This window comes from Branchiostoma belcheri, unplaced genomic scaffold (assembly GCF_001625305.1).
Source record: "Branchiostoma belcheri isolate BF01 breed outbred unplaced genomic scaffold, Haploidv18h27 scaffold1, whole genome shotgun sequence".
Classification (NCBI taxonomy): Eukaryota; Metazoa; Chordata; class Leptocardii; order Amphioxiformes; family Branchiostomatidae; genus Branchiostoma; species Branchiostoma belcheri.
The window spans coordinates 4,121,951-4,136,978 of NW_017802379.1; positions in this window are offsets into that span (position 1 = coordinate 4,121,951).

Here is a 15,028-nt window from a genome sequence, read left to right on the forward strand (position 1 = left end):
CAATACAAAAAAGTCATTTTATAGAAACTGCCAAACTGGCTGACTGATCAGTTGGAGGACTGCTTCACTTGCTATTGAGCATGTTTGATCAGGATACAGACTATAGTGAGGGCATGTTGGTGGGCCCCTAAGCAATCAAGTTGGAAGCACTTTTTAAGCCTGAAAAAAAAATGGCGGAGGACATTGTGGCCCCCCATAAAGGTGGGATGCAGAGGGTTCATTTGGCAGTGATTGTGGAAAACCCTGCAATCACTTGAGGTAGTGGGGAAGAAGACATCAGAGGCAGCTAAAAGCATTGCAGAGACTACTGAGAGTTCATCTTTGTGGATCTGGGCACAAAGAAACAGCACCTAGTGTGTATAGTAACATTCATAGGGCAGTGATTGGCCACCATGATCACTCTTGCCCTGCTGGCCAGAAGTATACTGCGGTATAATGGCCAAAACAAGAAGGAAAGCTGTGTGAAGCTGAAGATGACAAGTGCTCTACAGATCACCCTCTGTATACATTTAATGTAAGCTGTATCTTAAGGATTTACTTGCCTCAGTGGCAGACAGGCAAAACACCTGTGACTTTGGATCCAGCTTGTAGTCCCTGCTCCAGTGTTTCTGTAGCTGTCGGATGATTTCTTCCTTCACCTCTTCCCTCTCCTGTTCTGGTATTTGATCCCACTTGTTACATACAAATATGGCAGTCTTGGGGTCAAAGAGCTGCATCTCATCAGGATGTTGCTTGCGACAATTTTCCAACAAAGTTTGAAGCTGAAAGAAAATATATCATTTGAAACTGTCATGTTTCCATGGATACCAGAAATCCCCATTATCTTAACCAATATAGATGAACTTTTGGTGCAATAGTTACATGCTAATTAACAGGTAACTGTACATACATACATGCTATTAGATGGTATTATCTTTAACATGAAGATTTCTTTTGGCTGATTGCCAGTGAAGAAGGCAATTACTTCTGTCTACTTAAGTTGGATAATTGCTGAGTCCTTCTACAATAGATCAATTTGGGTAGATACACAAAAGAAATACTTCATTACATTACTTACCCTGCCCATGGTGCTGAAATGGGTATCATAAAAAGCACCCGAGGGAAATTTTTTTATTTGACCAGTGATCCCTTCTGAGGAAGACCAGTGGACTTATGATATGGATTCTGATTGAGTGAACAAGCAATGATGATTGAACACAACCAGGGAACACAGCTAGCAGTAAGTTGCTCACCTTCCCCGGTTGGACACCACCAGCATTGGAGCTGTTGAGGACATAGATGAAGGCACAGGCCTGTCCTATGTATTTGCTCACCATGCTGTCCATCAGCCTGCTTTCTCCTACACCAGGACTATCTACAATGAATATACCACCCTGCAAGGATATGGAAAAATTTAGCTTTTTACATGGAGACATTGGCCACTCTATCTGCAACATGTTAGAATTTGGAATATGGAGACAGTTGAAAGTCATGTTTGTAAATAAGTGTTTGAAGGAAAAATACACTAATTTCACCTTCGGTTCCTTTTAACTCAATATCCTATTTGCAAAACGTGATTCATTGGTTTCTGTCAATCCTGCAGGTAATATCTGACCCAAATCCATGTTCACATTTTATGCCTACCTATTCCACCAGGAGGATGCGGTGCCGTAGTATGTCCACTTACATCACCGCTGCCTCCTGGTGGAATAGGCAGGCATCAAAGGTGACCATGGATTTGGGTCAAATATCAGCCCAACATGTATGGGACTGGACAGGTATAAACCAATGAATCACCTCCTGCAAACAGGATTTGGGGTTGAAAGGCACCAAAACAGAATTAATTACTTGTCCTTTGAACTTCTCATTTGCAGATAGATGTATAGGCCTATTATTAAAGGTGTAAGCATCATACCAATGGATATTGTGCCAAAATATATGTTACATACTGCATGTGTTCAATCTTACAAAACCCCAATTGATAATATTGCACACTTTGCTAAAGGGCATATAATCAAATATCACAGATGCTAGGTATAAAATAAGCAAGTACCTCAAGAAGTGGCAGTGGCCAGTATATCTCAACTTTTTCATAGTCAGGAGCAGTCTCTCTGTCTTCTCCTTTCAGGTGAACCTTATCAGACAGCTTCTTCAGGTTTTGTCTTGTTGACCCATCCAATGACACTGTTTCTTGTCTTGAACGGGTTGCAGGTCCCTGTCCCTTCCTGTGGAAAACAGCTCTTCTAGGCCTACCGTGCTTGAGTTCGCAGATGATGGATGTTGTACTGAGGACGGAGGTTGGTAGGAGAGGTTCTCCGAGAAGGACATTCAACAGTGTGCTTTTACCTGCAGATGTCTCTCCTGAAAGATACAAAAGTTCCACATGTAAATATCAAGTAAAATATTCACTTGGAGAGATTCCTGTTGAAAAAAAGGATTCAGCATTTACTGTTTTTTTACATTTATACATGTAGTGCTTAGTCTGGAACATGGAACACCATGTTAGACTACCAAACCAAACGTGCAGTTTCCAACTTAAGGTGATCTCATCAAAAAAGAATGTATTCACATATGAACACGGCATTCATTGTACACAATGTAGCGTCTGGCAGAGGATACAACAGTAAACAGGAAATGAGTTGTTGTTGTTTTTTTCATTGACACTGATTTGATTCTATGGATGACATCCACTAGAGTCCCCCAAACTAGTGCCCAGCCCCCCAAAATGCTGCTAAACCACAGGAATACTAGCCTGGGTGCCATCCTATTTGTATACGGGGCTCCCATACTCGCCCCTTTAGAATTCTTAGGGAGCGAGGAACGGAGCCCTGGCATACAAATAGGATGGCACCTACGCTAAAGGAATACAAAGCTGGTGTTGCGGTAGTACATATCAAGAAGCCGGCACATACATATACTGGCCTTTTGCAGTATTTATAAGTCGGCACTGTACTGAGTTCTGAAGTTCTGTGGAGCATCAGCAGTCTGGGTGCCTTCCTTTGTAGTTACCATCTGCTCCCTATTGTCGCTAGCTACCATGGAATACGGAGGATGGTACCCAGACTGAAGCCTCAGAGGTGATTTTTTAGAACAGGCGAAAATCATTGCAATGCGTGCGCTGATGGCATCCATAAAATTAAATCAGTGTGGCCTTATCTTATGTGACAGAAAGTTGGCACTTAAAGATCCCTCTTGTTGAAGGTATGTTATACCAACCAATCTAATTTACCTGCTACAAGAATGGGGCAATCATCCTTTCTCAGTTGATCTGCGCAGTTGCCAAGAACAGCCTTCACACTGCCCCCACATCGCATGTCGAGCTGTTTTATCACATCAGGCTCCAATGATTTTAGAAATCCTTGAGTGTTTGATAACAAGCTGAGAAGTTCTCTCCTTTTTTCCTTGTCATCATCAAGAGCTTCCCTCATCACCACTGCCCCCTGAGGACAAAACAATATTGGTCCGATACTTTGATTTGAAAGTATTAACAACAAGAATTGAGAGATCCCATAGCTCGATGAAATATTTAGAGCTTTTGTAAATGTTTGTTTCTTTTCATTTGTCTCATTGATTATGGAAATTAAGTTGTAAGTAGCATAATCTATTGGAATTTATTGTTTTCTCAACTCAAATTACATATATCCTATATGTGAAAGTCCTGCCCTTTGGCAATGTTTCAACATTTCATCATTAAATATGCAAATGACCTCATCACATAATATATGAATATTGATGTTAACCTTTAACTATCTTACATAATTATGTCATATATACTGCACAACTCTATGGACATCTGGTGAATTATGTCATTTCTATCATTTCATGTAATTACAACCATGGTTCAAGGTGGCTACTGACAGAATTCCACCATCTTTAGATGTTTAAGGACATTGAGTTAATTTGCAACCATTGCTTTTATGTACTAGTACCTACTTTTATGTTCCTATTCATAAGCTATTTATACTGATGTATGGACACTTCACATTTTCCTGGACAGAAATCTGGCATATTATTTCAAAGTACAAGCAAACATGAAGACACATATTTTGTGTTACATAGAGATATACCATGTATAACATGCAAAAGGGCCATGGCCATTCTTAATGGGGAAGGTACAAGGAGATATTTACTCTAAAGTGTTAAAAATGTATTTTTGATAACGGTCAGTACATTCTGTTATCTGCACTCTAGGAAAGACAATTTTCCCATCATCAAATAGTTTTAGTAAAATATATCACAAAGATCCAGTCTGAACATTGATTAAATCCTTTAACTTACTGCTTCCGGGGGTCTGTTTACCTTGGAGTCTGGAGAAGCAGGTGTACCTCGGTTGTACCCCAGGTGTTCTGCAAGTTCGCTATCTCACTGTATCTGTACCCTATATTTGTGCTTCTCGTGAGTTCAATGCACTGCCCGACTGTAACACGAATGGTACTTAAGCGCTACAAACACGCACTGTATTCGTCCAATGGACGCGACTCATGCCCAGGAGCAGACCCAGATGCAGATCAGCGTATGAACAGCGTATTCACCACGAACACATAGCGTACTCCTACCGTGCTTGACCGATACAATTCGTATTTTTAACGTGTGACCTGCGTAACAACGTACGCTGCGTAGTTTTGGGCATGCTCATAACTGCGCTGCGTACTATTAAACCTTATTGTACTGTGCGTACACTGGTGTTCATAAAACTTACAGAAAACGACTGAGATGCATTTGACGTGTGGATTGTCGTAAACAAATTAACCAAGCAGCTTGTGACGGAAATTCCCCTGTAGTTGTATGGGTCGTCTTTGGCACCACCCTTATGTATGTCACTATATATGGCTACTATATGACTTGTACACGATTGATGGGGAAATGGCCGTGGGATATAAACAAACCGAAAGGTTTTGATAAAGGTTTAGTCGGGACATTTCATTACGTACTAGTATTAGGTCGTTATGCCTGCGTCACATTGTCGACGAGCTTCGGCCGTATTTGTCGATCGCCGAAAGGTCGGCCGATTTTGAGATCGACCGACGATCGCGCGTATTTTTGGCTTGAAAATCGTCCCCGTCACATTGAGAGGCTCGGGCGATCACTTTGGAATACAGTATGATAATGAAGCCCCAATGACATGGCACGTAGACGAAGCAAGGTAAGTCTATCCACCTAAAAATCAAGAGTTTGACCAATTTTTATGTTTGACCTGTCGTAATATTTCTTAGGAAAGTATTATCTATTTTTATCCTTTCTCATAAACATAACGTTAACAATGAATCAGTGGAAACGTTGCTCATGCATACCTTACACGGTATATTGTCAGTGCAATCTCAAATAAGTGTCACAGGTGCTGAATAAACAATGACTTCACAGGAGCTCGCCCGAGGCTCGAAGTACCATCGTCCGACACTGGCACGAAGCTCGCTCGAAGCAAGGAGGTTCAAAAAGAAGACTTGCTCGAAGCACAAAACTTTGCGCAAGTCGGGCGAGATACCCAAGAGGGTCGCACGAGTATTTCGCGAAGCACGCGCGAGGGTCGAACGTATTCAGCGACCATTGTCGACGAACGGCGGAGACTCGTGGGATGTACGTCCGAATGTCGGTAGACTCTCGGCCTCACAGGGGCGGGCTGGAAACGAGCTCTGCGAGCGACTAGTCGCTGATGTTATGCCCCTGTCACACTGTCGACGTCGACGAGCTTCGGCCGTGTTCATTTGTCAATCGCCGAAAGATCGGCCGATTTTGAGATCGACCGACGATCGCGCGTATTTTTGGCTTGAAAATCGTGGCTGTCACATTGTGCGAGGCTCGGGCGATCGCTTGGGAATACATGTATGATAATGAAGTCCCTATGACATGGCAAGCAGATGAAGCCAATGTATCCACCTAAAATGAGTAGTTTGGCCAATTTTTATGTTTGACCTGTCGTAATATTTTTAGCAAAGTAATGGAGCGGACTGGCAGAATGAAATAAAAATATAAACAGGAATTCTGTGAAATATCCAACTCAAATACTACCACAAGAGCCACAAATTTACACTACCGTCTGGTTAAAATAAAGATCATATTTTTAACCAAACGGGAGTCGGCCGAAGCTCGCTCGACACACGGGCGTACGTCGCTCGAGTTACGGTCGACGATGTATCGATGCTCGCACGATCTCTAGACCATTCAACCAAAATGTACAACAACGTAATGATTATCATTATATAAAAATCTTTTTATACACGTGTACGTGTACATGAAGAAATCTAATAAGATATATTGTTCTAAAACTTTGCCTCTATACTTCTGTCTAAAATATTATGAATCTTCCGGTAAACAAGTTTATTAGCCATTCAATGGCATCAAAGTAGGCAGAGGTAAAAAGAGCCATGCAATATAAACTTCAATTAGTAAGAAATATCTCTCTATCACATGACGTTCTTGCTGGCGCCCTAAGAAACAAGTCAACCTCATTCCAGAATGAACAAGTGTAACTTCAATTTATAATACAATCTTCTAAAATAAGGCCACACAACTCCTAAAGGAACAAGAGTAAAGGATTTCATGAGCGTTCAATCAGTTGGGTTCATAATCTAGGCATTTGGCCGTATATAGTTAAAACCTTATCATTTTTTTAAAGTGTTTTTGTCTGTACAAAAGTACAGAAAGGACGATTTTATCTATTTTTATCCTTTTTCGTAAACATGACGTTAACAATCAGTGGAGACGTTGCTCCTGCATGGTATATTGTCAATGCAATCCCAGATAAATGTCACAGGTGCTGAATAAATAATGACTTCACACTGTCACAGGAGCTCGGCCGAGGCTCGTAGAACCTTCGTCAGACACTGGCACGAAGCTCGCTCGAAGCACGCACGATTTTAAAAACTTTGCGCAAGTCGGGCGAGGTACGGAAGAGGGTCGCCCGAATATGTCGCGAAGCTCGCGCGAGGATGGACCGTATTCAGCGACCATCGCCCGATTTTCAAAGACGACAAAGAACGGCCGAGACTCGTGGGATTGTACGCCCGAATATCGGTCGACTCTCGGCCGTACAGGGACGAGCTACGCGCGAGCTGGAAACGAGCTCTGCGACCTCAAAAATCGCCGGCGACTAGTTGCTGATGTTAAGAACACGTTTCGCATGTCAGCGAGCTTCGGCCGACTCCAAAAAATCGCCGGCGATCCCGAAACTTCGCGCGATGCTCGACGGAACATCGGGCGTACTACGGCTGTAAATGTCGTTTTAATAGAGCTCGCCGACTAGTCGGCCGATCGATTTACGCGCAATGTGACGGGGGCATTACCGGAGGCTTTACCGTTTTTTAACCGGGAGATTGCATGTCTGATTTCATGTTCCTGTATCACATTGTCTAGTGGGTTGTTACTCGCCAGATCATTTTCTAGTTCTATCGAATTTATTTTCAATATTCGTATGGAAGTTGGTGCATGGTAGGTGCAGTTGTAGAGTTTGTATCTCTTCCATTCAGTTTTTTGAAGTGATTATAGATGCATTTCTCATAAACTGCCGCGAAGTATCATTAAACATTAAATGGCCAAAGACTGTAAGAAATGGTGATGATTTTGGGGTGAAAATTGATTTGGGCTTGGAACCTTACTTCCAGGTATTTCTTGCGCGCCAAGTGCAATCCGCCCGTTTGACCTAGATTTACGCGCTGCGGCTTCCTGCCAGTCGATTCGATTTTAAAAAATTAGAGTACTAGGATTTTCTTTATAATTTACTTGGGTATAGTCAAGGTTTGGGTCTTTCCAGCATCAGTCATTTCTGTCGGAATTTTTTTCTATGGGATTATCCTACGTTAATTTTGAAGTGGAAATAATGTTTTTTTTCTGTTGATTTTAACAAAATCAAAGAGGTTAAAGAAGCCAAACTCAGTTGGTCTTGTAGCTGAAGAGATATCCTTTCGTCCCATATACAGTTATTCTTCCGAACCATTCCACGGCAGGGACGGTTGCTAGATTTGAGGGTGTGCCGCTTCGAATAGAAACCCCAACTGGGGTGTGTCCCCTTAGCAGTCCGCTTCAGCGCCTGAGAGCGACAGAACATGCCATGCATAACACAGTTATAGACAACTATAAGCAGACGTCCCAGTGCTAGGACACGCCTATCTCCCGCCACGACTACTAGTATATCATATTTCACAACCAGCACACAACACAAGGCCATCTCACGACTAACTCATAACGAAGGCTTTCTGTACCTAAAACCAACCACCCCGATTAGTACCACTGGTCTGCTTATTGCCACCGGACTGATTCCCAACCGATTACCAATTAGCTTAGCCAGTCAGCATAGCCAGTGACTTTGAAAGAGTCTTGAAAATAAGACAATTATAGCGTAGTTTGCGAATATTATCTTGGCTGTCAGAAGGAGGGGAAGTATGCAGGCGTTACAAAAATGTAGTTCACTCAATTGGAAAACAGTAACGGTGAGTAAACAACGGTTTTATAACATTAATGTTAATATATGAATATTTCAATGCATTGTATGTGCGTTCTGTACACAGCCTTCTTGCCATTACACATCTCCTAAATTCTAGAATTAAATCGTCTCAAAACAGCCAGCACACTTCCTCTCCATTCGTTTCATTGATGTCTGCTTAGAAAACTTACATTGTTATAGAAAAGACCAGGAAAGAAGATGATAACAAATTCTTATCTTGCTGGGAAAATTCTGACATTGTAATATCTACACATATTCAACATGTAATCATAACAGCTAGGCAATGTTATATTACTTACATCCCCAGGTCGTCTCATAGGCGTTCCAGACTGCTCGTGGTACTTTGCCATTAGTAGTCGTTTCGCCCCATCTACAGTTGTAATGCCATCAAGTGGCATGCCGTGAAGGGTAAGGAGTTTGAAGACATCACCAATGTTGTTAAGTTTCTGAATTTCCTCCTTCGTCAACGGAGCCCCTGCCATTTTGCCCACTATGGTCTCCGCCGAGATATCGTTTTGTTTAGGTGCAATGCTATCCTTAGTCAGATTGCCTTACATAACTTCGACAGCTCAATAGAAAACTCACTGGCCTAATGTGTGTATTGCCACATTGCAGACACTGCTATTCGGAGACTGTCGGGGGTGCCGCTCAGTTGAAACACGCCCTCTTAAATTGCCACCCCACAACTGTTGTTTGTTTTGTGAGCATCTGCAGTAAGAGGGCAAAGAGTAAGTTTCTCTTTTTGAATAGCCAATCGGACGTCAAAAAACAGCATTACATCACCTTTGGGTGGTTATTTCGGGACTCCAAAGAGTTCAAATAATGGTGGCCATGTCTCGTGGTTCATGGACTTCAGCAGAAGAAATGCTGACTATCAAGTTGGGTGTTTGCTTCAGGTACTTACGAATGGACAAAGGGCATCAGAAAGATATCGTATGTTGTTGACTCACTTGAAAGGTAATGCAGAAAAGAGGGAACAAAGCAAATTCAAGTCAGAATGCTCTGGGAGGAGCAAGGTAGTATACTAGTAAAATATATCGTAATCAGCATAGTTCAGGCTCATCTCAGCTCATTGAAAGCCCTCTGGAAAGTTATTAAGGTAAGTCTCTTTTCACAGCTAACTATCAGTATAATCATTTGGTATAATGATTTACCTCTTCATAATTGTTATCTACGTGCATTTTTATTCATTGAAATTGCAAATTTATGTACGGAAATTCGCTGTTTTTAACTGTCGTGTCAGTTCGTAACGCCGAGTATGGCCTCCCGGTTAGGAGTAGGTCTGGAGCAAGGTCTGCTACTGTTTGGCTGTCCAATGTTTCAAAATGTTTAAAACATTCGGGTGTGGACGGGAGGTTAGGCCATGTATGCCTGATGGATTGCTGGTGTTTTGGAGTAGGTCGGGGGTGAATGGCAGTCAAATGTGACTCAAATTTAACTCAAATTCAATCCGTATAGAAAGGTAGATGTGGCCTAATCTGATCAGACTGCTCCCAAACCTCAGCCAACCTTAGGCGGCTGCTGTTCGGGGGAAGGTTCTGAATGTGTGACAGGGTTTTAGAGTTGGCGAGGATGGGTCTGTTTAAATGATTTAGGACGGCCAGATGATAGTGGGCTTGTAAAACAGCGATGTTCTATCGAACAGCACAGCCCGTTCTTCCCTAAATATATAATGCATTCCGATGATTGTCACCTGTTATCCACAAGAAAAAGTACGTGATGATTCACTGCGACCGGTGTCACAGCGATTTCGCCCTGATTCGCCCTCCCAGGTCAAGATCTCTAGAAATTTTGTCCTCGCGGGCCGAGATCTCTAGCGATTTTGCCCTCTCCGCTAGTGATCTGGCCGCCCCCCCCCCATCTCGCCCCCTTTAGCAATTACGCCCCCACCAAAAATCAGTTATTTCATCGAAAACTTCCGTCTAAGTACACAATTACAGTTACAAGTTCACTGGGCACTGAAGCTAGTTGTTATTGATTTACTGTATACTAGACTAGTGCTAGATTCTACTGGTTCACTGTGCACTGAAGCTAGGTGGCACAGCGAAGCTATGTGCTACAGGTTCAATATGTACTGAAGCCAGGTTTACTATGTACAGGTGCCATGTGTTACTGGTTCACTGTGTACTGAAGCTATGCGTTACTGGTTCGAGGTGCCACCAGTTCACTGTGTACTGAAGCTATATAAATGTCCAAGTACACAAATTTGTTGAAAAATTCTAATCATAGTATTTCGTTGTATTCGGGGAATTATGTTGCATGTAAACACTCTCAAAACTATTTTATGATCAACTCAAATCCTGCGTTCTTGTGATGCCTATGCTGTTGAGCAAACCAACAGGGAATATTTCAACCAAGGAGGTTACTTTCTTGCTTCAACCGAACCCGTAATAATATCGTTAGAATTGTTAATCAAAATTGTGGACCAGCCATACCTGTGGTACGATGTAAAAGCGAGAGGGGGGCGAGATCTACGGAGGCGGGGCGAAATCGCTAGTGATCTCACACGCCTAGGGAGGGCGAAATCGCTGGGGGGCGAGATCGCTGTCACACCGGCAACATTGGCTGCGAGTAGATGACAGTTAAGATCGAAGGAAACCAAACTTAACTGTAGTAGTACCTGTAAACAATTGTAGATCCAGTTATAAGCTTGTGTCAATCTTTAGCACATAACGGTTACCTCATTTCCCCAAATCAGGCTGGCTTCAAGGAGAGCTAATAATGGCATCTTTGCATGCCCACATAATATATAAGTACACAACACATACAAACGCCTCTATATGTGCTTTGTAGACAGGCATTCGATTGTGTTTTGAGAAAAGGTCTACGATACAACCAACTAAGCTCAGGCGACAAGTTCTACAGTTTGCCCATGCAATCCATATACTCTAACCAAATTACATAATGTGAAAACCTCCACCGGTCTTACACCACTACGTTTAACAGACAGGGAAGTAAGTCATCTCAATCCAACGCTTTTTGATTTGCTAATGACCTATAGTAAAAGATTTAGACGTTATGAAAAGCTACCGGTTCATTGAAAGTAGTGAACAGTGGATGCAATGGAAATGTTCACCACAATCTCCCCGATTTTTTTGGTCTAGAAAACATCCAAAAAACACAATTCTACTGAAATAAAAAACACCTATTGAAACTTGGATTTTTTATTAGCCACTGCGTCAAAAAAGACGTCAAACCCCTCAGTAATGTAGGTAAAAAAATAACTCAACTGAAATATATGTCGGTTGAATCATCGGTATAAAAAGTAAAACGTATGGTGTGTAGTTTTCATACATTGATTTGTACATATACTTTGAATCGGAGCGAGCAACCAGTTTGTCGTTAAGCAAAGCCAAAGACGTAAGGCAATTTACTAACAACAAACTAAAACTTGTACAGACTATAGAGAATGGGGTTTGGCTTTGATACCAATTTTAGGAACGAAACAGTTTTCTTTAGTTTTCTTTCGGGAAAATTTAGCGCTCGAAGGAGATGAACACGTACACGATGTCATGCCGAATTTTCCTGCCATATGTATGAGTCGTGAATCTGCGACTCAAATTTGGAGACATTAGTTTTCCAAACTATATACCACATAACTCGCTCCACACCCTTCGCGAATCCCTACCGACTCCCTCCCAACTGGGGACATCTTCCAGATCGAACGTATATGAGCCAACCACCCCTCGACCTTCACACAACAGGTAGGTAACCGCCAAGACAGGAGATCCGAACTAGGTGAGTTGACGCTGTGGTTAGGGGGAAGGCCATGCCAGAAAATAGTCAACAATGGCGATGATGCACATAAGGAAGAACTTGTGTGTTGTTGTTACTAAGTATTTTGTATCTATACAATATTCATTTACTTTAGTATTTTAATTGACTTTCCTCACTTGACTCAGGTGAAAATGACCGTCCGGTGGCAGCATAAAAATAAGTTTTAAAAACTTTGAGTGTGAGGTCGCCACGTCTTGTGGTAAATGTTTGAATAAAAGAAATCGCTCTACCACAACATACAGCTGTATGCTATGACATCGCCTTTTTATGTATTCCAAGGGATTTCTGATTTCTACATCGATCAGTGTTACAAATTCATAGCAGTCAAGTCTGGGATATGAAATGTCATCACAGTCATTCCGAAGTCGAGCACGTTGTCTCAGCAGATTGATTAAGACCAGGTCCCTAGGTAAGTATTCAAAAAGGAAATAAAGTGACAGCATTTGAAATGGCGATGATGACAATAAGGCCATAGCAAGTAATTTTGACGGATGTTATCAGCGCACGCATCAATTTTCGCCTGATTTCGGGGAAAAAAGAACTTTTTTGCCCTTAGATGGTGGTCAACATGCCGAAAATTGGTAAATATGTCATAAATGTCTTTCGGTTCAGAGACGTCTAGACAATCAGGGCTTCAGTAACTTGAGGCACAATTGCTCGCATTCAATGAGGTGTTCCGTCACATATAAATACCTAGTGTGGTACATGTAGCTGCCCATGGTGGTATTGCAACCTATTTTCTTCAATAATTATTTTTCAAAATTTTATAGTTAATCGAGATATACACATCTGCGAAGACAGTTAATACTACTGAATACAGGAATAAAAGACTTGTTGGTTGTGATATCATGTTTTGTTGCCCCAATTCTTGTTAACAAGGTTTATGATCTCAAGATTTAGGAATCTTGCTTTTTGGCCGCCTTTTTTCATCTTCTCGCACTACATTTGAAATCTACAGAGGATGCCACCCATAAAATTTACTTGCATGTTGTAGATGATTCACAGCCATCCTTGTATTTTAGGACAAATTTGAATGTACGTCCTTGCAGTGAGAAACGAATTTCTGTGTGTGGTTCACTTTTTATTTCAACTAAACATCACCTTACATAGCAATAAACAGACGAAAACACTCATCATTTTCCACAACTCAATCTTTGACACAAACACAGCTGCGCGCAAATTCCTAGATTAGATCGGATGCACTAAGTCTGATAATTGTCAGACTGGTGGTACTGAGATGTTAGGAAGTCAATAGTTTTGTAGGTCAGAGGACTTTTGTTCAAGAAAGGTACAACGTCCTTTTTTTAAACTGATGCAAGAGGACCGATATCTTGTTTTTCCTACCAAATTGTTTGTACTGATAAGGAACAAAGTAATGTCTATCAAATGGATTAGTTGTGTACATTTGGAATGTATTTTTGTCTATTGGCAATGACTGTAATGACAAAGTCCAGTCCCGTTAAGCGCGTGGCACCGCCCTCACATGGCATAGGACATCATCATCATCATCACCCTTGGGGGCTGCGCTCTCCAAGGAGATCTCCTGCTAGTATTGGTCATGTGAGTTTCAGGGGTTGAGAAGACTGCCTCATTGTCAGAGGATAACATACAGGGCTACAAAGTGACGAAGTAAAGAATTGACGCAGACTGATACCATAAATTTTTACATGGTAAACACGACCCATCTATCCTCTTATTATAGCCTCTCTCTGGTAAAATCTATCAAGGAAGAAAAGTCCATGTTACCGTCTACTGTCCAGAAGATTAGATTAGACCGAGAAAAGAATATTGTGGGCTGGGCAGAACTCCCTAAACTGCCACCCTAGCGCCTCAACAGAGTTCAAAACCGCGTACATAATCTTGTTGGGAGTGACTTGTTCGCCACATACAACCACTCTCACATAGGCGTAATGTTGCAAGCCTGGTGTTATTTTATAGCTATTTCTATGGTAAATGCTCCGCGAAACTTCACTCGCCAATGTCCCCGCTTCGAACATTCTCCGAAGGACACGTCTTGCCACTTCCACTGAAGCAAATCACCCTTTCTTCCTCCATACACCACCTCTTAGGAGAAAGTTCCACGCTGAAATCTTCTTTCCTAGATCAACATCACTATGGAACAAGAACAAGCTACCACGTGATTGTTTCCCATATTGGTACAGTCTTAAACTTTTCAAGTCTAAGGTCAACAAATATCTGTCCTCACTGTCTGTACTGTAACCCAAAACATTTGAGTGACTTCCATGAGCTCGAGCCTTGTTTTGTGGTGAATCATGAAGTAAATAAAGAACGTAACTTAATCTACGAATCCACGAGTCAAATTTGTATAGGCGACTGTTTCCCAATCTTCCAAACAATGACTCGTAAAAGAAATAGACTTTATTGGGAGTCGCAGTGTGGCACACTGAATCAAAACCAATTCACATTTCAGACGAAATCGATGATTTCATACCTCCGGGTTTTATTGTAGTAAAATATATCAAGGTCATACGGTTCACAGGTAGATGATCGTTTAGGCTACTTCGGGCGTGCATATATGGCAAATTATGTTGTGCGCAAGTGGGAGGTGTCAGACATAAAAACTTTCATCTAAGTGAGTGGGGGTCTATTTCTCTTTGTGTAGTACCATATGCATGATCACTATATCTAATACGTTTGTTCACTACACCGACTGACGGCCACACAGTATCATACAAGAAAGAACCGCTACTATGGTTGACTTTTCTCTGCTTCGAATTTACTGCTAGAGATGTATCGCAACCCCCAGGTATTCAACCGGCGCGTCATCCCAGCAAGCCTGTACATCTGTGTTATCTACAATCACAACACCCGAAG